Source organism: Sapajus apella, unplaced genomic scaffold (genome assembly GCF_009761245.1).
Source record: "Sapajus apella isolate SASKATOON/1434 unplaced genomic scaffold, GSC_monkey_1.0 scaffold35, whole genome shotgun sequence".
Classification (NCBI taxonomy): domain Eukaryota; kingdom Metazoa; phylum Chordata; class Mammalia; order Primates; family Cebidae; genus Sapajus; species Sapajus apella.
In genome coordinates, this window is record NW_022436975.1 from 15,144,826 (window position 1) to 15,169,459 (window position 24,634).

At 35.2% G+C, this 24,634-nt stretch overlaps 1 long non-coding RNA gene across 2 annotated transcripts in view; it reads right to left on the reverse strand.

Moving 5' to 3' along the window:
* Nucleotides 1-24,634, reverse strand: part of LOC116563549 — a 270,800-nt gene that overhangs the window by 57,819 nt on the left and 188,347 nt on the right. For both annotated transcript variants that reach the window (XR_004274449.1, XR_004274448.1), the window contains exon 2: nucleotides 17,424-17,510. This is a non-coding gene — a long non-coding RNA (uncharacterized LOC116563549). The remainder of the gene's footprint in view (nucleotides 1-17,423; nucleotides 17,511-24,634) is intronic.

Below are 24,634 nucleotides of genomic sequence, written 5' to 3' on the forward strand. Positions count from 1 at the left end.
AGAAAGAAAGAAAGAAAGAAAGAAAGAAAGAAAGAAAGAAAGAGAGAGAGAGAGAGAGAGAAAGAAAGAAAGAAAGAAAGAAAGAAAGAAAGAAAGAAAGAAAGAAGAAAGAGAGAGGGAGGGAGGGAAGGAAGAAAGAAAAGAAAAGAAAAGAGTGAGCATGCTGGAGGTAGAGATGAGAATGAAAGTAATTAAATGTTTTTTAAATAGGTTGAAATGTTAAAGCAGGAATAGCTATGTTTATATCAAATAAAATAGATTTTGGTCAAATACACTAAAAAAAAAAAAAAAGACAACGAAAGTTATTTCCTAATGCTAAAGGAATTAATTCAGCAAGAGGATATAACAATTCTGGACATGTATAATAGTGGAAAACCAAATTTATAAAGCAAATATTGGTAGATCTAAAGAGAGTGATAGACCCTAATACAATAATAGTTAAGAACTACAACACCCTACTCTCAGCATTAGACAGATCATCTAAAAAGAAAATTAACAAAGAAACATTGGATTTATACTGTATATTAAACCAAATAGACCTAACATATTTACAGAACATTTCATTTAACAGCTACAGAATACACATTCTTTCCATCAGCCCACAGAACATTCTTCAAGATATACCATATGTTAGGACAAAAAATATATCCTGACAAATTAAAAACTATGAAAATTATATCAAGTATCTTCTCAGATCACAATGAAATAAAAGCAGGAATCAATACCAAGAAGAATTTTGGAAACTATACAAATACATGAAAATTAAACAACATGCTCCTGAATGAGTTTAAGTCAAGGTGGTAATTAAAAAGAAAATTTTTAAAAAATCTTAAAAAAAAAAAAAAGGCAAAACACAATGTACCAAAACCTATGTAAAAGAAGAAAAGCAGTGCTAATAGGAAAGTCTATAGCAATAAATGCCTACATCAAAAAAAAGAAAGATTTTAAATAAACAATCTAATAATGTACCCCAAGGAACTAGAAAAGCAAGAACAAACCAAACCCCAAATTGGTAGAAGGGAATAAATAATAAAGATTAAAGCAGAACTAAATGAAATAGAGACTAAAAAATACAAAGGATTTATAAAATGAAAAGCTGGATTTGGTAGAGATAAACAAAGTTGATAAACCATTTTCTAGCCCAGGAAAAAAAGAGAGAAGACCCAAATAAACAAAATATAAATAGAGACAATGCAATTGATACCACAGAAATACAAAAGATCATTAGGCACCATAATCAACAATGACATATCAACAAAGTAAAAAACCTAGAGGAAATGGATAAATTTCTGGACACATACTGGCAAATTGGGCACTCAGCACTGGCTGTAGCCATGCTTTGGTGGGTGAAAGTCCATGTTGCTGAGCCCATGCATAACCTCCATTCCTGCCACCATGGCCACTTTGTTCATGGGCCCATTGGGCAATGACAAGGGAGGCTGGAAAAAGATGCTAAGTGGTGTCCACAGAAGAGGTCATCCTATCCACTTGATCATTAAAATCCTCCTCTGCTGAGGACACCCGTTGGTGAGCACTCACATGGAATACAAATATCTTCAGTTTCTGACCACTCAGAGAGGTCCATTCACATACCTCTTCTTCAAATCTTTGTCACCAATATTCCAATTATGTTTCTTCCAAGTCCCTGACCATCCAGCCAAACCACTGGCTACGGCCCATGAATCAGTGTATAATTGCACATCTAGCCATTTCTCCTTCCATACAAAGTGCACAACCAGGTGCAGTGCTTGAATTTCTGCCCACTGGGAAGATTTTACTTCACCACCGTCCTTCAGGGATGTTCAAGAAAGGGGTTGTAGCACTGCAGCTATTCACTTACAGGTGGTGCCCGCATATCATGCAGACCCATTTGTGAATTGTATACTTTAAAATGGATAAAATTGTATATTTTATGTTATGTGAATTTTACCCCAATAAAAATGTTTAAAAAGAGAGAAACTACTACAAAATTAACTGTTTTATAAATGAACTGCAGGCATACAAAAGGTGAAAGTATAATTTTTTTGTGTCTGGAATATATTTTATGTTCCAGTTAGATTATATTTTAATTTGACCCTATATAAATCAAATTTCAACATACATACGGAATATAAATGATAAGGGACAATGCTTTATGAATTTGTTTTTGCCTATTGATGAGAATCCATACTTCAAAAGAAAAGAAAGAAATTTATGGTTGGTCAATGCCTATTTCATGGACTATAATATGAAGAATACTGAATTTGAGTGCTAGTTCTTGTGTGACAGGACACAAACAAATGAAAGGCTCTGGCCTCTTGCTAGTCCGAGTGTGGTCCATGGGAAAGCAGCAGCATCAAGCACCTCCTGGGAGGCTCTTGGGCCTACTGAATCTAAATCTGCCTATTAACAAGATCTCTAGGCAATTTACCTGCACATTAAACTTTGAGAAACACTGCCCTGTGTCAATGTTACTCATTGTTAAAGTGAAAAAGCTAGGCTTTAAACCCAACTTTTAAATTTTAATGTTAGTGTTTTTCTACTATATCTAATATGCTCTCTTTACAGGCTAACATGAAATAGCCTACCTTGATGCCTTTTCCTCGTTCACCACCTTGCTCAAACACAGTTTAGTAGAAGAAGGTAATGCCTACGTAACAGGAAATTACTAGTCATAATAAATTACCATTTAGTTCTAAATAGTGTCTACACATGTGCTAGATATATATCTTTAATCAGATGAAATTAGAATTCCAAAGAAAGCTTTCATCCTAGACTAAAGCTTGTTTACTTTCCTGGATGTATGCATATAGATGTGTCATCAATTGTTACTAATTCCTCTATTTATATCTGTTCGAGCTATCTTCATCTCTTCTATAACCTCTTTTTAGTTAAGAAATATTCATTAAAACAACACATAAAATTTCTTATCGGTTTTTATCATAATTTTGTCATCACAGACTACACCTAAATCACATCCAAACTCGTTTCTGTTCTAGACATCTCAGAATGTACTATCCATCTTTTTTCCATTTTTCTGAGTTTTTATATATCTTTTTCCTCCTTTTCTTTCTCTTTTTTTGATGCACCAAATGCTGTAGTTTCACTATGCTTTTTGACATTTTTAAAAGCTTAAACTTAAGATTTATATAATAATCTTTGTGTATTTTCTTCAGTTAATAGCAGTCTTTTACTTTTGCATGGTGCTTTGGAGTTAACCAAGAGTTATTACACATTGTACCATTTAAGATTCAAAACAAACTTGTGAAATAGGTAGAAAAGACATTTGACTTTAATAACAACTCAGTAGCTAAGATGTAGTATCAGAGAAAGGGACAAATTCAGGTCAGGCATGGTGGCTCATGTCTATAATCCAAGTACTTTGAGAGGCTGAGTCAGGTGGATCACTTGAGGTCAAGAGTTTGAGGCCAGGCTGGCCGACATGGTGAAACCTCGTCTCTACTAAAAATCCAAAAATTAGCCAGGCATGGTGGCAGGCACCTGTAATCCCAGCTACTTGGGAGGCTGAGGCACAAGAATGGGTTGAACCCAGAAAGCGGAGGTTGCAATGAGCTGAGAACACGCCACTGCACTCCAGCCTGGGCAACCAAGCAAGACTCCACCCAAAAAGAAAGAAAGAAGGAAAGAGACAAATCCACATCATTAGCCATATAAAGAAAAACACAGCCACCTGTCACAAGTTTTGTAAACTCTACCCAGTCACCTGTCACAAGCTTTACAAACTCTACCCCACAGTACCAATTAAGGAAAAAGCAAAAGAGCTATTAATAATTTTATTTTTTAAAAATTTTACCCCAGTGAAAAGTATTCAAACATAAAGTGTTGGAAACTACACAGAAAACTCAAGATAAAACCTTTGCTTGAAAATGAAAAATCAAAATGTCAAAGAGAACATACATAGCAAACAATAAAAGGAACATTAACACAAAACATATATCATCCGAGGTAACTGAGGCTTTGTCCCGAGATGAAGGAAACACAAATCAATAAAAATTCCATGATACTCAACAAAGCAGTACATTTTCACAAAGGGATGACTTTATAAAAACCTTGCAAAATGATGCAAAAGGATCTGAAAGTCAAAGCTAGATAAAAGCACCAGAAAAAAGAAAAGAACCTCAAACATTCTGAACTAATAGCTCAATTTATGCCCTTCAAAACAACCCCTAACAACTGGGAAGTGTCAGTACTGTAGACTTAAGTCATTCAACAGATACTCCTAGGCTGAGTCATATTTTAATTATGGCCAGCAAAAGGAAGAGAAAAAAGGAAGAAGGGAAAGAAAGAAAGAAAAAAAAAGAAGGAAAAGCGAAGGAGAAAGGGAGGAAGAGGAGGAGATAATATATGACAAAAATGGGAACAAAGTGTAACAATTTGGAAATCAAATGGTACCAAATCAATTTTCCTTGAAAATGAATGAGGTAAAAGTAGATCACAAAAGGATGTAAGTGAGGAAAAGACTGGGAACATCAAGGGTCTTCATAATGACACTGAAACCAGAAATCCCTCTTGACAAGAGAATATCTAAACACCATTTCAGTCTCATAGCATCCTGTTGTGACTACTTAAAGAGTGCATCATAATAAATGCTCTCAGCAGTGGAGGTGGTTCTTAGCTTTGTGGGAGTCAATCACAGGTACTCCTTAGGACCCCTCATTACCAAAATAATTCTAGGCCATGTGTCTTTACAGTGGCCATTATGATATACCACTGGCATGTCGAGATAGTTAGGATGTATTCACAACATGAGCAGTTGCCTAAGAGCTAATACACTTAAGTTCAATTCAAGCAAACTTTGGTGAGATATTTTTTAAAGTTTCAACATTCAACTAAGACTCTAAAACAACTTCTACAAGCAGTCTACCATTTGCAAAAGAATGAATTTTGATTTTGACATATCAAAAATACTCTCATTTTAAGCAAAGCTAAACAAGTAATATGTTGTGACCAGAACTTCACAATCCAAAACAACAAAAACAAACAAAAACAACCCCCACAAATGTGAACTGTATCAATCAAATACATAATGTAACTTTTCTATTTTTCCTTCAGTTTTCCAGCTTACTTTTTTGGTCATTAAAGTGACTTAGGGTAATAACCATACTAACTTATCTTGATTAAAATATCCACAATCTAGTTCTTCAAGAAAATTTACAAACTTTATAATGAGAAATTGTTCTGTTTAGAAACAGAGCTTCAATAAAATTATAGCAATAAACAAAATTGCAACTTTTTAAGAGTAAGGATTAAAATAAACTCAAATTCATTATTATGAAGATATTAAAAAGTTAGATAGTACCAGGTAAAGTTTCAATGACAGTTTTATCCTCAGATTCTCAAGAGTTATCTGAGCACCATTTCTTTCTCTGAGAAACATTCACATTTCTACCTAAAAATAGCTTCCTCATTACATAAATTTTATGAATTTTTATGTGAATTCAAATAAAGCAGTTTACCCTCAATAACCAGTACTTCTGTTAATGATTACACGTATTGAAAGCTTAGTTTTGTTTTGTCGTTGTTCTTCTTTTTCATAAATAAGTGTGGAGGATCCAATTTTGTGCTTGACTCTAAACCTGGAGTCACGTTGTAGTTTTCAACCCTGCTACACACTAGAATCACCTCAGAACTCTGATCATAACTGGTTTTCCGTAAAATCTGAGCATGAATAATTATTGAATTTCTTCAGATGATTTTAAATTGCATCTAGGATTGAGACGGTCTAGATCTCAGTCCCCTCTTACCCCACAAAAATAATCATCACAATAGGAATATTTCAGAATTGAAAAATTATAAATCAGGTCACTTTTTCTAATTTGTTATTGATTCAAGTTACTAAAAAGCAGATACATTTTTTTTTTTACTTTGTAAAAAAAAAGAATTATTTATACATATTATTCTAAATCTTGCAGTATGCAAAACAACTCTTGGTAAATTCAGAATCAATTGGTATGAACTTATGTGTAGATACTGTGGTCCCAGCCAGATCAAAGCAAAATTTTCCAACAAAGTGTGAATCTTCAGTGCCCTACTCACCCCTTTCTTCACATTCCATTCCCATCACCTCTCAAATGTCATTACTACAGGCTCACCACACAAGCATTCTCCAAAGAACTAAGGTCACAGGAAAATACTCCAGAAGAAAGCACAAATGACTTTTTTTTTTTTTTTTGGAGCAAAACTATTATTGTTTTAATGCACCCTTGACGACATGAGAATGATAATAATGTAAACAAAAGTTTAATCACAGAAAAATACTGCTAGATGGAATAATTCACCTTACCTCAATGTGGACGTACATTTCTCTTGTGGTACCACATTCATTAAACTCCTTGAGGATGGTCTTGGCTATAAAATTAAAAAAATCTCATTAGTTTTTAAATAAGGCAATGAAATGTAGTTTTTAAAATCTGTCCATGCCATTTTGTGATCCTGGGAAAGATAACTTTTCTAAGTCTCAACTGTATAATGGTAAAAGAATGAAATATAAACGTTAGAATAAGGTATACAATATAGGTGGCATATAAAAACCATTAATAAATACGAACTGTGATGATAAAAATTGCTAGATTCACCAAAATATTCTTCTACCTCATTATGTTTAAAGTAAATTTTTGTTCTTCTTTTGTTTTTCCAAAGTACTTTTATACATAATTTCACATTAGACTTGGAAGAAAAAGTCACTGGAGACTGACTAGCAATTTTCTTGAATCATTCTATAAGTTTATTCTATGTAACATTTAGAGGCCAAATAGGACATGTGGGGGAAGTTTTGGGACAATGTTTATCAAAGAAATTCATCATCAGAATCACTCAGAAAACTCTTTAAAATACAAATTCCTGTGCTGTTCCACAGACCAAGGCAGCACAAATCTCACTGGGACCTTAAGCTACTGGAGCAGTACTCATGCACAGTAAGGTCTGAGAACTGACACTTCATAAACTGTCTTTATGAAGACACTTCATATCATGTACAACATTGCTTGCATCCATGACTGTAGGCAAAATGAGTCATACAGCAAGGTGTGAAGTTTTCTGTCTCTGGAGGGGTCCATGTGTGAGCAGAATGGCCACGGTACAGAAGCCGGGGAACATTTTTAAGCATAGATAGGGTGGCTGATCTAGCTGAACCAGAGTTCAAAAGGCCCCTTCCCACCCAGAGATTCAACTTCAGGAAAAATTTTGTAAAGCACCAACTATGTGCAGGAACTTCCATAACTGTTTTATGTTATTCATTTAACTGGTTAAATGAATAATAATGAGACAAATTAGATTCACAGAAGTTGCATTTTGTCCAAAGTGAGACACAAACTTCAGCTTCTCTTTCCAAATTTAGTCTGCTTCCTACCACTTCATACTACCTCTTATGGGCATTAAACCATGTCCTTCACATGAATTTCCTGGTATCGCTTTAATAGTTTTATCTGCTGGGTCTCAAATACTCCTATTATTATCCAGCAGTTGTTGGGAATTACATCAGTGCTGCCTCTTCCTCAGACTCATTTTTAATTTCCCGTAATATCTTACGGATTTATTTCCAAAATTGTCTTATTTCTAATTTTATGACTCTAGATCAACTTCCATTAACTATTGTATGAGCCTGTTCTGTTGCCAATCCACTTTATTCATGGCCACCAAATTAACCTTCATAATGAAATAAATATACAGCACATTGCTTCCTTGATAAAATATATTAAAAATGCTCCCATTTCCTACAAAAAAATATAGTGTGACTTTACAGCTAAATGAACATTCAAGAATTTCATGCGAGGGCTCCCTTCTGTCTTCCAGGCCTTATTTCACGTGACTAGTACCTTTTCCCTACCATGATTTTGGGCCAAATGCAACAGTAGTTCTCCCTTGAAGACAGCTCTGTTTTCTTGGTATCTTTTTTGTTGCTCAAGTCCATGCCCACTTGTCTAATTACACATCCCAGGCAAGCAGTAGTGTCCCAGATGTCTAGAAACAGAGGCAAGGCAGAGTGGAAGGACAGGCAATATCATACAAGAAGCAACATTATGAGATGAAAGGTCAACCAAAAGTTTAGTGGGAATATTGTCAGTCTGAATAGGTTAAACAGAAATAGAAAATCCTTGTAGAGACAGATGGGATAGCCATCTAGGATGGAAAATAATATCTTCAGTGCAGGGTAGAAGGCAAAAGTTGGAGAAATTTGCTGTCAAATCATAGGCTAATTTTGTCTCAAGCTAGATGAGGAGAAAGACAACATTGCTAGTGTCTTGTGCTATGGGCTTGTAGTACGGTTTGTGTCCCGCAAAACTCATATGTTGAAATCCTAAACCCCAAGGTGATGGACTCAGGAGATGGGGCCTTTGGGAGGTGATGTGATCATGAGGACAGCCCTCGTGAATGGTATTAATGCCCTTATAAAAGAGGCTCAGCAGAGGTCCTTTGCCCTCTCTGTTGCGGAGGACACAGCAAGAAGACAGCTGCCTAGGAACCAGGAAGCAGCCCTGCCCAGACACTTTGATCTTAGACTTCTCAGTTCCCATAACTGTAAGGAATAAATTTCTGTTGTTTATGAGCCACCCAGTCTCTGGCGTTTGTTATAGCAACCCAAACTGATTAAGACATCTTGTTTAGTATGAACTTTTTCTCTTTTGATCATTCAAATTTCTTGACATTTATATCATATTTATAGAAAGCCCTCCCAAGTAGCTTCCATGTATACAAGCATTCCTCTCTCTCTGGATTTTCATAGCAAGCTATTCTTACTTTTGTGTCACATTTGATTCCACCTATTTTATTGAAAGCCCCTTGAGGGCAGGAACCACATGATTTTTATCTTTGACTCTGCAGAGCAGAGTCTGGTTAACAAATACCTAAGAATCTCTCCTTGTTTGTGTTTTATTCCTCTCCTTTTTCTTCCCCAGCATCCCCATTCACAAATGAAGAAAATTAGGTCAGTAGACGTGAAATGATTTGTTCCGGGAAATCATCACCATGAAGTCTGACTTGCCTAATCATTCTGTACCAAAAAACTCTCTAACTCAGTCTCTTATAAAGCTGTAATATTTTACAATACATGAAGTAACTTTAAAGAAACTTTTCCAAGAGATGAGGATAATCAATCCGCTTAATGAAGTACCTGAAATTTTTTTTAAATATGAAAGAAATGTTTCTTATGAACCTCAATAGCTATCAAATCATGATTTTTTTTAAAAAATTAAAACATGCAAAGATATATTCAGTTCTACATATTATTAGCAATTCAGCATCCAAAATCAAAGGCTGCAATTTCATAACCTGCTTTGCTTTTTGCTTGATAATGCTTGCCTTATGGTTTTTGAAGCCCCATGACAGATTTGGTCCTCTCTCCCTAGGAGCAAAAGCAGACCTAATTTCTTTCTCTCGATTAGACGCTTGGTTTAGTCATCCATCAGCTACACACATGCTTGCTCTTCCTCTCTCACTCACATGCAGGATACTATTTCATGAAGCCCTCACACTATCCAGTAAAGCTATTTGTACAGGTAGGTTCTCCTTACCTAAAGAGTGAATCATCAGCGGATTTCCTCAATTTTGAACCAGCAATGCCTCAGTGTTGGCTAGTGTTATTGGTAGTAGATGAAGTAACGGTGTTACCCTAGGAGGCAGAAAGGATGGCTTCAGCTATGCCATGCTTAGTAAAAGTATTGCTACTAGCGAAAACTCCAGAAAAAGTTAAAGACAAATAATGCCAATATTTCAGAAGTGGATTTAACTTGCTCTCTAGGTCAGCCTTCTTAGAGTATGCATTGTTAAATACGTTTTCTAAAAAGTAGAGATTCCACCGCAAAATAATTTAAGCATGCTAGAAACTGCTTTGTATGCTAGAAAATTTACAATGCATAAGTTTTATGTATTGAACGCTCCAGTAATTAGTGTGATTTAGTTAGAACCCCCTTTTCTGATAACACTTCTGATGTGTACCCCCAGGAACACACTTTGGGAGATGGTAATCTAGTTTTTTCATATTATTATATTATGGATCATAAAAAGATGCTGGAACTGATAGAGTAAACACTACAATTATATTACATACCAGAATTTGTAAGTCACTGAGTGCTCTCTACAAGTACTATATTGAAAGGCATGATACAATGCATTTTAAAATGTTAGCAGTCTTTATTTTTGACATTGTAGTTTCAAAATAAAATGTAAAACTACCTGATATAGCAGCTTTTCTTTTCTCTTCCTATCCTTAGAATATCTCATACTACATAGAAAATTGATGTTACTTTGGTATATTTTGAAAAAACATATTTACTTCTGTATGTTTTCATATAAAATTTATTTATTTATTTTGTTTGTTTGTTTGCTTGCTTGCTTGCTTGAGAGGGAGTCTTACTCTGTCAACCAGGCTGGAGTGCAATGGCACAATCTCAGCTCACTGCAACCTCCACCTTCTGGTTTCAAGTGATTCTCCTGCCTCAGCATCCTGAGTTGCTAGGATGACAGGTGCTCACCACTACCCTCAGCTAACTTTTTTTTTTTTTTTTTTTTTTGGTATTTTTAGCAGAGACAGGATTTCAACATGTTGGCTAGGCTGGTCTTGAACTCCTGACCTCAAGTGATCTGCCCGCCTCAGCCTCCCAAAGTGCTAGGATTATAGGCATGAGTCACACGGCCCAGCCAGTTTTCATATGAAATTTAAAGCATACATTCTGGCTGTAAGCCATAAAACATTTTGCACAAAGTTGTATGATTAATTACACAAAGAGTTATTGAATATTTGCAGAATAAATAAGATTCTTTATTAAAAATTACTGACATTTAAACACTATAGTATCTTGCCTTTTAATGCCTACTTTACTTATGTTTTACATATGGCTTCTCTTTTATGTTATAAAATAAATTTTATTTTGTAAGTGTTTTCTAGGTTCATTAAAAACAAAACAAACCCAACTTAATAGAGTTAAATTTCTGGAACTGGAGGTCCTGTGACTCATAAAATGTGTTTATACACATGCACAAATATATATATGTAGTCACAATACAATGGCTATGGTTCATTGTTTTAAAAGTGAATAGACTTCTGGTTTCAAATGGCAGTGTTGAAACAAGCTGACTTCACTCCTCCCATCCCCTAGAAAACCAAAAACTAATATCGAGTGTCGAGATTGTCACCAGCAATATCCCAGAACTCAAATATGAGGAAGAAACAGTTCCCAGGATTACAGAGAAGTAAAAAAACTTCAAGTATACAATAAGAGAATCAGACTTTCATATTCATAACACCTGTCTCCTGATCAGCTTGGCTCCAAGTTTGCAAAAATTTTTCCCTAACTCGTTGTTTCTACTTTAGAAAAACTGAGATTGAGGTAGGCAACCATCTTCCTCAACACCTCAGGTTCCCTGGCAAAAACTTATCCTTGTCTGAACCCACAGGAAGCATCACACATGAAAATACAGTATACCAAATGTTATGGGATACACAAAAGCTATAATAAGAGGGAATTTTATAGCAATAAATGACTGTATCAAAAAAGTAGAAAGACTTTAAATAACCCAATAATGCAGCTCAAGGAGCTAGAAAAGCAAGAATTAACCTAAGCCAAAATTAGAAGAAATAATAAAAATTTAGCAGAAATAAATTTGAGACTAAATGTAGAAAATCAACAAAATGAGAAATCAGTTTTTTGAAAAGATAATCAACAAAAATTTAGCTAGACTAAGAAAAAGAAGAAGACCCAAATTAATAAAATAAAAAATGAAAAACGAGACATAACAACCGAGAGCACAGAAATACAGTGAATCAAGCATAGATAAAACAGATCAATTTATGGACACAATTATTTAGTTTGGATATTTGTCTCTGCCCAAATCTCATGTTGAATTCTAATCTCCAGTGCTGAAGGTAGGAGATGAGTGTATCATGGGGGCAGATTTCACATAGTTTAACACCATCCCTTTGGTGCTGTTCTTGCAATAGTAAGTGAATTCTCATGAGATCTGGTTGTTTTAAAGTGTATGGCACCTCTCATCCCACTCTCCCTTTTGTTCTCATTCTCACCATGTCAGGTGCCTGCTCCTCATTTGTCTTCCATCATTACTGGAAGCTTTTTGAGGCCTCCCTAGAAGCCAAAGATGCCACTATGCTTTCTGTATAGCCTGCAGAACTATGACTCAATTAAGCCTCTTTTCTTATAAATTACCCAGTCTCAGTATTTTTATAACAGTGCAAGAACAGCCTAATACACACATATAACGTTCCAAGATTGAACCATGAGGAAATAGAAAACCCCAACAAAGCAATAGCAAGTAACGACATTGAAGGTAGTACTGGAAGTCCTGGTTAGAGCAATTAGGCAGAGAAAGAAATAAATGCTATCCAAGCTGGAAAGGAAGAAGTCAAATTAGCCTTGTTCCAATATGACGTAATTTTATACATAGGAAAATCTAAAGACTCTGCCAGAAAACTGTTAGAATGAATAAATTAAGTAAGGTTTCAGGATACGAAACCAACATACAAAAGTCAATAGCATTTGTATATGCCAACAGTGAACATCCGGAAAAAGAAATCAAGAAGGCAATCTGATTTATAAGCGCTACAATGAATATAAACTACCTAGGAATCATGTTAACCAAAGAAGTGAAACATGTATAAAAGGAAGACTGTAAAATACTGAGGAGGGAAATTAAAGAGGACACACACACATAAAGGGGAGAGATCCCATGCTCAGGAATAAGAATTAATATTATTAAAATGGCAAAACTATCCAAAACAATCTACAAATTCAATGCAATCCCTATCAAAATGGCACTGACATTCTTCACAGAATTAGAAAAAACAAATCTATAATTTATATGGATCTACAAAATACCCCAAAAAGCTGAAGAAGTGCTGAGTGAAAAGGACAAAGCATCATATTACTTGACATCAAAATTTGCTACAAAGCTATTTTAACCAAATCAACATGGTATTGGCATAAAAACAGATACACAGACCAATGAAGAGAATAGAGAACCTCAAAAGAAATCCATCCATCTACAGTGAACTCAACTTTGACAACAGTACCAAAAACATACAATGCGGAAAAGACAGCATTTTCAATAAATGGTACTGTGAAAACTGGATAACTATAGAGAAATTAGACCCTCATATCTCACTATGTACAAAAATCAACCCCAAATTAATTAAAGACTTAAATGTAAGACCTGAAACTATAAAACTACTGTAAGGGAACATTAAAGAAATGCTTCAAGACATTGGAGACATTGGTCTGGGCAAAGATCATTGTGTAAGACCTTAAAAGCATAGCCAACCAAAACAAAAATAAACAAATGGATGCCCATCAAACTAAACACTTCTGGTTAGCAACATAAACAATCAACATAGTGAAGAGAAAACCCACATAATGGGAGACCTCACTGGCAAACTGTCCATCTGACAAGGGATTAATAACGACATGATATACAGAGCTCAAACAACTCAATAGCCGATAATTAAAAACTGGGGAAAAGGTGTGAATAGATATTTCTTGAAAGAAGAAATATAAATGGCCAAGAAGTATATGAAAAAAATGCTAACATCACTAATCAGCAGAAAAATGCAAATCAAAACTATAAGGAGATATCATCTCACCTAAGTTAAGATGATTTTTATCAAAAAGACAGGTAAGAACAGTTGATGGCCAGGGTATAGAGATACACACTGTTGCTGGGAACGTGCATTAGTGCAGCCACAATGGAGAAAAGGATATAGGCTCCTCAACAGACTTAAACAAGAAATACCATATAATCAGCAATTCTATTACTGGGTATATATCCAAAAGAAAGCAAATTAATATATAAAAGAGATATCTGCACCTCTACATTTATTGCAGCACTATTCCAATAGCCAAATTATGGAATCAACCTAAGTGCCTATGAACAAATAAAGAAAATGTGGTATATATACACATTGAAATATTATTTAGCCATAAAAGTAAATAAAATTTTGTCATTTTCAGCAACGTAGATGGAACTTAGGGTCATTATGTTAAGTGAAATAAGCCAAGCACAGAAAGGCAAATATCACGTGTTCTCACTTGTACATGAGAACTAAAAAATTGTATCTCATGAATATAAAGAGTAAATCAGTGGTTACCAGAGGCTGAAAATTATAGGGGAAGGGAGAGAGGTGATAAAGAGAAGTTGATTGATGGGGTCAAATATATGGTTTGATGGAAGAAATAAGAGCTACTGTTTGATAGATCAGTACGGTGACTATAGTTTACAATAATCTCTTGTGCATTTTAAAATAGATGGAGATGAATAATTCAGATGTTTCTAGCATAAGAAAAGACAAATATTTAAGGTGACAGATATCTTAAGCACACTAATTTGATCTTCATCAATTATGTGAATGTATTAAATTATCCCATGTATTCTGTATCCCTGAACTACGTACATCTATTATGCATCTTTTTTTTTTTTTTTAAACAGTCTCTCTTTGTCACCCAGGCAGGAGTACAATGGCACAATTTCAGCTCACTGAAGTCTCAGTCTCCTGGGCTCAAGCAATCTTCTGGTCTCAGTTCCCCAAGTGACTGGGACTACAGGCATATACCACCACACCTGGCTAACTTTTGTAATTTTTTTTTAGAGACGACGTTTTGCCATGTTGCTCAAGCTAGTTTTGAACTCCTGTACTCAAGAAATCTGCCTGCCTTGGCCTCCTAAAGTGCTGGCCCAATTTTTTTTAAAGAGAGGAAAAAAGCAAATGAATTCTGGTAATCTAAACACAGGAATGTAACAATAAAATTTTATCATAAACACTATACTATCTGAATATTCTTTTGAAAATTATCCTAAACCGCCTAAACCATAAGTATCTCCTAAACTCTGCTTTCACAAGGCTTTGTAATCCATTCTTCATGCTTCATCCTACTTCCTTCAACTACTCTCCCACTGTACCTGTTCTTGCTCATATTCATCCATAGTAAATCCCCCGTGGCTTCTTTCTCTTTTCTGAGTTTCCTTTTACCTCCCAGCTCCTAATAGCAGCAATTTTGCCTCCTACGTCAATCACAATACTGAACTTAAGGTTGTCTGGGTACCCTTGCTCCTTTTTGATGCATTCTGACAATTCTTCCTCTCTCAAAATAATCAGCTTTGAATTTCATGTCATCAAACTATACCAATCATCTGCCAACTCTCCCTCTTTTATCTAAAGATCTCACCTGTTGGATCAAGTCAAACTCTTCAGTGCTATTTCCATCTTGCTTCTTAGCAACTTCAGTATATATGAAGATGATCCCTCCAATATTCTGGCCTCTTGGTTCCTTGAACTCCTCTCCTCCAATGACCTTGTTCTCTACCTTACTTCAGTCACTCACTTCTTGGTCATTCACTAAACTTTATAATTATTTTTTCAATAATTTCATAACCTCAATTCCAAGTTTTCTGTTTTATGACCACTGCTTCCTATATTCTCAGTCCATTCTCTCTAGGTCACTGATTCCAACAACCCTTCGGTCAACAGATACTTCCATCTCATAAATCAGAACACCTATACCAAACTCTTCCCTTCTCTCATAGCTTCATCTTCTTCTTTAGTACACTTGCACTCTATGGTTAATCTTTTAAATTATTCCTTCCATATACTTTACTCCTGTCACCTCCCTTACATCATTACACTAGCTTGAGAAAGTCCCAGGCCTGGTTTATTTTTATTTTTAAATTTGGAAAGGAGAGCTTCATTTCTAATAAAGGGTTGCAGCCTGCAGAGTGACAATTCCGACAGAATGGGAAGCACAGCTTCTGGCTGGAAGCCAAAAACAGACCCTTTGCAGGAGGGGCAAAGGGAATAGTTTATGCTTAGCAAATATACATGTTCAATAACCTATAGGAAGAGTTGTTAACATTTATGAAAAGCAGACGTGCATACATACAATCAAGCTTTTTGCCTTTCCGTGGGCTCCATGATCAAAAAATGGTCAAGTTAGCATGATATATAAAGGATACAGTTTTTGGCCCTCTGGCATCAAAAAGTCAAGCAAAGGATGCAAAAGATTTCATGTACATCCTCTGTAATCTGACCAGAACCACTCCATGGTTGGTGGTCTCTTATCAGGCAAAAAAACGGGCAGCGTCAGGTGGTTTGTTGATGCCAGTAGTGGGGTCTTTTGAAAAAGCTGGTTCCTGATAGGCTTTTAGGGAAGAAAGACTAATTGTGGTTTGCAAGGGAAGAGGTATAATGAGGTTTGTCTGATCCCTCATTCTGCTGTGGCTGAGAACTTAGTTTTCAGGGTTACTCTGGGGTCTCCTTGGCCAAGAGATAATCTGTTCAGTCAGTTGGGAGGCTTATTTCTTTCTTTCTTTCTTTTTTCTTTGTGACATTTGGATAGCAAGTTGGGAGGCTTATAATTTTATTTCTAGTTCTCATTTTCCCCCTTTTGGACAAGATTTGCCAGAGGCAGCAACGATGCACAAACTTTCCTTTTTTCCCATATCAGTCCTGGTTTAAATACAATTTTCTACTCCTGCATGTCTACATCCACACAAGAAAGAAAAAAAAAACCCACAAAATTTCTGCTGACTAGCATGATTTTAAATTAATGCCTATGAGAATCTAAATAGGTTCTTTCTTCTGGCCAATAATCACACTCACTTTCTCAAGTGCATTCACTCCATATGATGATTTTCTACGTTCTCCTCTGAAATCTTCAGCAACTTTCCTCTCCACTTCTTTTCATGTTCAGCATCTGTCCTTACTTCCTATTTCACTAGGAAAATACAAGAATTCTGAATTCTCATCACTATGTCCACCTGTAATTCTCTCTTTTTTTCTTATTACTGTAAACTGTCTGTACCTGCAAACAACCCATCTCACTTTGCATTAAATCCTATTTCTTATGCCTATTCAAGGCATTGCTCCAGAAATTCTTCCTCTCTCTCATATGTTAACAGCCATTCCCTCTATACTGGTTTATTCCCATCAGCAAATAAATATATTTCTTCACTCTTTGAAACAACTGAACAAACCTGTTTAATCCTATTCTTGGATGTCTCTTCTTCCTTATATAAACTCACACCATAGGTAATCCTATCTAATGTCAAGACTACATACCATTTGTATATCATGAGAACTGCCAAGTTTATATATCTAGTCCAGAGTCCCCTAAACTCCAGACTCTTATATCCAAACAATTTATGTATTTCCTTTTGATGGCTAACTGGCTTCTTAAACCAAACATGGTAAAAGCAAACTCCCTTCATTCCCAAATCTGCTTTTCCCACAGTCTTTTCTATATCAATTGATGATACTCCAATAGTATTAGTTGCTAAGGCCAAATACTTTATCTTTGATTTGTTGTTTTCTCCTACACCCCACATCTATTCCATGAGCAAATCTCATAAGTGAGACACTAAAAATAGACTGACTTATTACCATTGATACTTCTACTATCCTTATTTATCTTATCATCATTTCTCACCTGAATTATTCCAATATCTTTGAAATTGGTCTTCCTGCTTTCACCATGGCATCCAAAATCTATTCTCAACACAACAGTGAACCAGTCCTGCTGGAACATAAATTATGCTCAACACAATTTATCTCACTACAAGTAAAAGTGACAGTTATTACCATGGCCTTCAAGTCACCTCCACCACCTAGCACTGTCCTCCCCCAAGCCTTCTCCTCTGACCTCATCACCTATAATCCCCACGTCTGCTTCAGTTATCTTCATCTCGTCCAGCTTCTCCTACCGGTCAGGGCACCCTGTACCAAAGCTTCACATGTCTTCTCTCTGTCTACAACACCTGTTACCCACACAGCAACTTGGCCTGCTCCTTCACTATTTTCAAATCTCTATTCAGACAACATGTTGCAAGACAAACCTTCTTTGGCTACCTTCTTTAAGTTTGCAGTCTAACACTTCCACATCCATGCTCCCTATTCCTGAACATTATTGAGTACCTGCTAATATATCATTGATTTACTTACAATGTTGGACTCTCTGGCCGCTCTCCAGTATAACCCTCAAGAGGGCAGATCTGTGCCCATTTTGTTCGGTACCTTGCACATAGCAGACACCCAATACATGTTTGCTGAATTAGCAAAAGTTTTATTTACCAAAATTTTAGTTAAATGGGCATTTCTAAAAGTTTGAAACATGTTTGACAGTGAGATCCATGATACAGTAGTGTCTGGAATAGAAAGCAACAAGAACAATGGTGTTTGCAATTTAATTACTTAAAAATGTGAGCAAATTGAACAGGGATGAGAATAAGATTATCCTCCATTTGAGTTTCTGTTCTTGCAAGAGAACCAGTAGAAGCCCTGTGGCCCTGGAGTTTCACTTTCCTCTTTTGAAATACAGGAGTAATAAAACTGGATTTCAAAGGCCAGTTGTCAGAGTAAAATGAGACAATAAATTCATTCATATTTTCATTCAAGTGCAACAGGCATTGGTCAAAGTATTGCTGTGAAAGCATTTTGCAAATGCGGAAAGCCCAATATAAATATAAGAAAATGTAATTTTCAACAGAAAAAAAGCTTTTCTGTTGAGTGACTCAGAGCAGCAATGCATGTTAAAAATATGACTAAATGTATATAAATTGTCACTCTAAACTACAAAATTTGGAATTTAAAGTCTTTATTAATGAAATTCTATTTATCTTTTGAAAATACTCTGGAAAACTGAAAACCTAAAACTATGAACACAGTAAGTGATATGGGGTGTCATACCCACCAAAATTTTTAGTAAATGGGTAATTTTTCAAATTAACCAAACTTCAAACTAAACTTAAATCCTCACACATTGCCAGTTCACAACAAAAAAAAGTTTGTGAAGTTTTAAACAAAAATATCTGAATTTTTCATAGCTCTGCCTTATTTAAAAAGGATAATATTTATGCCCTAAATCATATATATGGGAATATGCAGAATACGTACACTCAATCCCACAGGAGGCAAACCTGGCCCATTATTTTTAGACTTCATACTGCTAAGTTGAGGACTTTTGATTGGACAAAACAAGACTATCTTGAGCCCCTTTCTCACTTTTGTCTAATTTCAAAGGATGCAATCTTTTGAGTTTATCTGAATATCAGCTCAAGTGAACACATTTTTCTTCTCTAGCTTTCATGGTATGACAAGAAATAACTTTAGTGAGAAGATTCAAACAGCTCCTTACATGACTATATTAAAATTTATATCTCCAATTATTTTTAACTTGCAACAGCATTTTATACATTAGTAATGTCTGTCCATAGAACTCTTTATTATTTACATGGAAAAATGGAAAATGTCAAGATCTTTAACCAAAGTATAAAGTTTTATAATTGAATAAAAAAAAAACCTCCTGTAATATACCTTAATTCAAATAAAAGTTTTCAGCAATGTTTTTATTTATATAGTATGCAGACATTGGATCCATTTTTTCATTTTTTGTTTGTTTGTTTTTACATATCACAGTATATGAGGCCATTGAATCTTTAAATTTTCTTGCAAAAGTCATTAGCCATTTTTAATAAACAAAATAGAAAATGCAGAAAAGGTTATTATTCTCAAATACTTTTTTTTAAATTACAAATTGTTAATAGTAGCTAACACAATATTTGTTAAAGAATCCATCAATAAACCAGATGAAGAGAGGTTTGAAGTATTTTATGTAGCTAGAGAAATTATACCATTTTGTAAAAGGAGGATAAATTTCCTTGGAAGTCCGTTTATACTTTTAAGTAGTAACAAGGCATATGATCTGATTAAAAGAAAACTAGTTTGTCAATGCTATAGTTTGAATGTTTGTGTTCCTCTCTAAAATAAAATTCATATTGAAACCCAGTCCCCAATGCAAGAGTATTAAAAGATGGAATGTTTAGGAAATTATTAGGCCATAAGGGCTCTCGTAGATGCAATTGGTAATTTATAAAAGGACTTAAGAGGTGAGTTCGACTCCTTCCATAACTTCTGCCATGACAGAACATGGTATTTGTCCCCTTTTTGCCCATCTGCCACCGTGTGAGAAAATAATAATCCAGCTACCACCTTGGAAGTAGAGCCTGGGCCCTCATAAGGGATGAATCTGCCAGCACCTTGATCTTGGACTTTGCAGGATGTTGGGAAATAAATTAATATTGCTTTAAAACTATTCCATTTCAGGTATTTTGTTAGGGCAGCGCAAACAGACTAAGACAGTCACACTCCCTAGACTTCAGGGATTTGACGGTATCTATCATTGGGTTTATTACTGTATAGGTGCTCAGTAAAAAGTAACTGAGGGAAACTGTATTGACTTTCTTGGAAAATAACTGGTGTTAGACCATGAAATACTAGTCTCTAAACAGGGCAGTTATCTTGCTGCTTCCTCCATTTTGGCCACTGCAAAGAGAATGAATAAATAAAAATAAATGAACATAAAGCAACACTTCGATCAAATACAGGCATCCTTCAGGTTATCCAATAGGCGTATGAGAGTATGAGTTCCTTGGTTTATGTAATAAAGTTAACAGAATAAAATCAGAAGCCAACTTCACAAACACTCTTGAAAAGACACTATGAGATGCTGATTTTTCTGGAAGCTCATGAACTCTAATGACTAAACTAAGATTATAATTCAAGTATCACCCGATTAAAGAAAAAAGACATTTAGATAGATAGATGATAGGTAGATAGATAGATGATAGATAGATAGATAATAGATAGATAAATATACAAAACAATCCAAAGACAACTGACCAATGTGAACCCAAGTGACATTATTCTTCAGACTTTCTTGTATGTGGTGCTTCAGCTTCTCAGAAGTTCTAACATAGTTGAAGGTATGAAGGTGGAGCACAGCTATTGTGCAAGAGTAGAAAGCAGAATCTCATATAAAACCACAGAAAACTACACTGTATTTTACAAAGCCTTCTGTGTCCCATGAAGAAGCAATTTTTCATATTTCTGTTTCATCAAGAAGAACTTGAGTATAAAGGGCTTAAAACCAGTTCTACTTGTTAAGCAACAAAGAGTCTCACAACTTTGACATTATAAGATCCAAAGTAATTGAAACTATTGTGTCTTTCCTTTAACTTTAACCTATCTTTCATCATGCCAGAATCTGACAGCATTTCTGGCTATCTTTAATTTACTCTGAAATAATAGAATCTTATCCTTCTAGCACAGACTAATAATCTTTTCTGTACATTTCTACTACCAAGTTCTTATTTCAGGTTAAACAGAAGACTACAGGAAAATCTTAAAAAGGAGCCAATTCTACCCATCTCACCCCCATATGCAAACATGTGTCTCTCCATACACTGCAGGAACAACACAGTCAATCTGTTCATAGATTTTTCTTGTTAATGAGAAAAGTAGACATTGCTGAGTAAGAAAAATGAATGAATTCCTAGACTTGCAGATTAAAAGCAGGCATAAAAAGGCCTCTGCTCCCTTGTGGTAAGTGCCACCAGTTGACAGGAAGCTTCTCATTCTGCAGCATTCCAAATGATTTGGTTTCTGCCAGAAAATAACAGCTGCTGCAACCCAACTGTATTCTTCAGTGTCTGATGAACACCCATAGACAGGTAATTTTCATTCACTTTGCAATCTGCATGGTTCCAGAAGGTGAACATTAGAAAGACTGGGCTAGTGGAGATTTGGAAAATGTAAAGCTGGATACTTCAATGTACCAAATGATGCTTCACCTAATACCTCATAGATGAATTAATTATGTATGTACATGTATTGCATATATATGTCTCTCTACATATACATATGTATGTTTTATGCATGCATATACATATATAATATCTTAACCTAGAAATGATTTAAGGCAGCTAAATGAGCAGTCGAATTCACCTTCCAATAAAGCTCAGACATGTTTCTGTGGGAAAGTTCCTATGAATTCACAGAAACAGAAAATGTAGCTATAGGTTTGTATATTTTCTCTCTCAATTAAGGTAAATAACAAGTGTTTCTGCCGCCAAATTCCTATCTTAATAAGGAAGGTTTTTGGTTTGTTTTTAAATACCAAAAATTCCTAGATCAAGTTCAAATCATTTTCAGCATCTGGCTCCTGGTCTTCTCTGCCAAATGAGCTTAAATTCAATTTTTTTTCCTCCCAAACCATAATCATTCTTTTGCACTGTCCAGGTTCTTTTTCTTTCCTCTCATGTGCCTGCAGTGAAATGTTGTCCCTGTTGTGCATCATAATAACTTGCCAATTCATACCACTGCCACTGCTGCACATCTTTGGCAAGCCCCTGAGCCACATAGATGGGCTGGTTCTCTCCAACAGTACTGTGTTGAAGCGGCCAGAGCTGATTGTTAAGGTTCAGGAATTCCTGGAGCCAGTAGATGTCACACTGGCATCTCAAAGTCCATGGTGGGAGCATTTCCAACTTGGAAATCGGCATATGCTACAAATCAGAACTTTTGCTTTTTTCTCTACTGTGAGAGAGCTGGTTTAACAGTACACTGCTAATCTTTTTTTTTCTCCAAACTCTGACAGTATTTTACACTTTTATGTTATGAAATCAGGTTACCAGTGTCCAAACACCTCTTTTAATGTGTGACACTGACTGAGGTACTTAATTTTCTCAAATATTAGTTTCATCATAATGGGGTAATATTAGCTCCTACCTCATAAAGGTCTTGTAAAGATTAAATGAGATAATATATATATGAATTGAGTACACAACACTCAATAAATGTGTATTGCTATTACCTTTAATATTATTAGTATTTTTTTCCACGTTTTAATTATTTTAATAAAATAAACATTTGCATCCACTCCTATCCACTCCTTGCAGGCAAATTCCCACTTTCTTCATTCAATAAGTGTAAAAATAATCTATTTTCTGCAATTTAACGATAGATAAATGTGGCAGCATGGAAACAATTAATGAATTGCAGTAACATAACCAATTTTATGAAGCAAAAGGCTACTCAGGTTGCTCTCATCTCCCTCTTCCATTGAGTAAAGGGTATTGAAAGCTGGATTGACATACATCATTTCTCCATATACTTCTATTATCAGCAGTTTTTTAAAAAAATTTCACAGAAATCTTTTCTAAGCAGAATGAAGTATTTACCACACACTCATTCATTTGTTCATTTCAATATTAAGTAAATATTATATTTGGCAAAGAGCTAAAAATCTTAGGAAAATGAAAGAATAGTAACAACTACTAAAATTAAATGAGCACTCAGTGTGCCAGGAATAATTAAAGTATTTTACAGTGGATGTAAGATAGGTACAATGACCATCTTTATTCTGCAGATATAAACTGAAGCACGGAGAAGTTAAGTAACTTTACTGAAGTCCAAAAAAATCTAGAAAGCAGTGGAGCCAGGATTCAAACTCAGAAAATCTGCTCTTCCAGCAAGAATTATACCCCCAGTTGAATACCACCTAAAAGAGCCCCAAGCTGTAACTCAAACCATTAGTCCATTTCAGTGTCCAGAATCTGGCACCAGCACTGTCCCTATCTTTTGACAGAAGAGAAAATAACTACAGAGAACCTCTTTGAGAATACACCAAGGAAGAATGAAGTCTATACAATATTCAGTAAACACTACAGTACTCTTCCAATTACGTCTACTTAAATTCCAGTAAGCTATCTGTAGGAGAAAAGATCAAGATTACATGCTGATTAACTTATCCATTTTCACTCTTCCAACAATGTGTGTGTGTGTGTGTGTATTTACATATGTAGTGGTGGCAAATTACATTTGAGTCATATGCTTGATGATGGAGAACCATCCCATCTTTGGACCAAACAAATATGATTCCTTTTCTCATAAGACATATGGGTTGGGCATTCAACTGACTACACAGGTAACCCACTAAATAGTATTGAAATAAGGCGTCAGAGCTTTGTTACTGCAAGTGTGATCCCTGTTTTTTATGTACCAGTCACAAAAATAAGTGAAATAGATTGATTTTGTTAAGAATGTCACACGATGTGATGGGATTAGAAATACAAAATCAGCAAAGCATATGATGAGCAGAATGAGGTATATTTTAGCAAGAAGAATAGAAACATCATCACTCAAGAAATTATTTAGTAGTTGGTAGAGGAATTGTCTAGAAAGAAGTATCATTAACACCAGACTTTATCAGACTACAAATGATCAATTTATCTCTCAGTTATCAGGAAAATAATATAGCAATCTAACCGAGGGGATAAAAAATATCTTTTCCTTTACCTATTTTAGATTCATGACTGAGACCCTAATAACCAAAGATTAACAAAATAAAAGCATGCAAATTATGTAATACAAATTTTACCTGAACATAGCAGTCTTTATAAGGAAATGACGACCACCCAAAATGGATAAATCTGGGAATTTTATAGTAGGATTGATGAAGGGTAGGCAATTACAGAGAAACATGAGAGGGCAAACGGGTATGATCTAATAGTAATAAACAGGGGAAAACTTAGAAAGCTTGTTCAGCTTCTTCTCTGTGTTTGTTCATCTTTGGACACAAAGATGCTTCTTTTCTCTAGAAAAAGGAGAGCCCTTCTCACATGAGGCTCTTCTAACCTGCTTCACGGTAGAAGGGTGGGCGAATGTTAGAGTGAATTTTCTGTTTCTGCCCTTTTTCTCAAATTTTTTCAGTTTAAAATATTCAATACACCAAAGTCCCATATTTTGGGGTAGCATATTCTGAACTCCATCACTAACAATCTAAATGTTCATTTAGACAAAGCC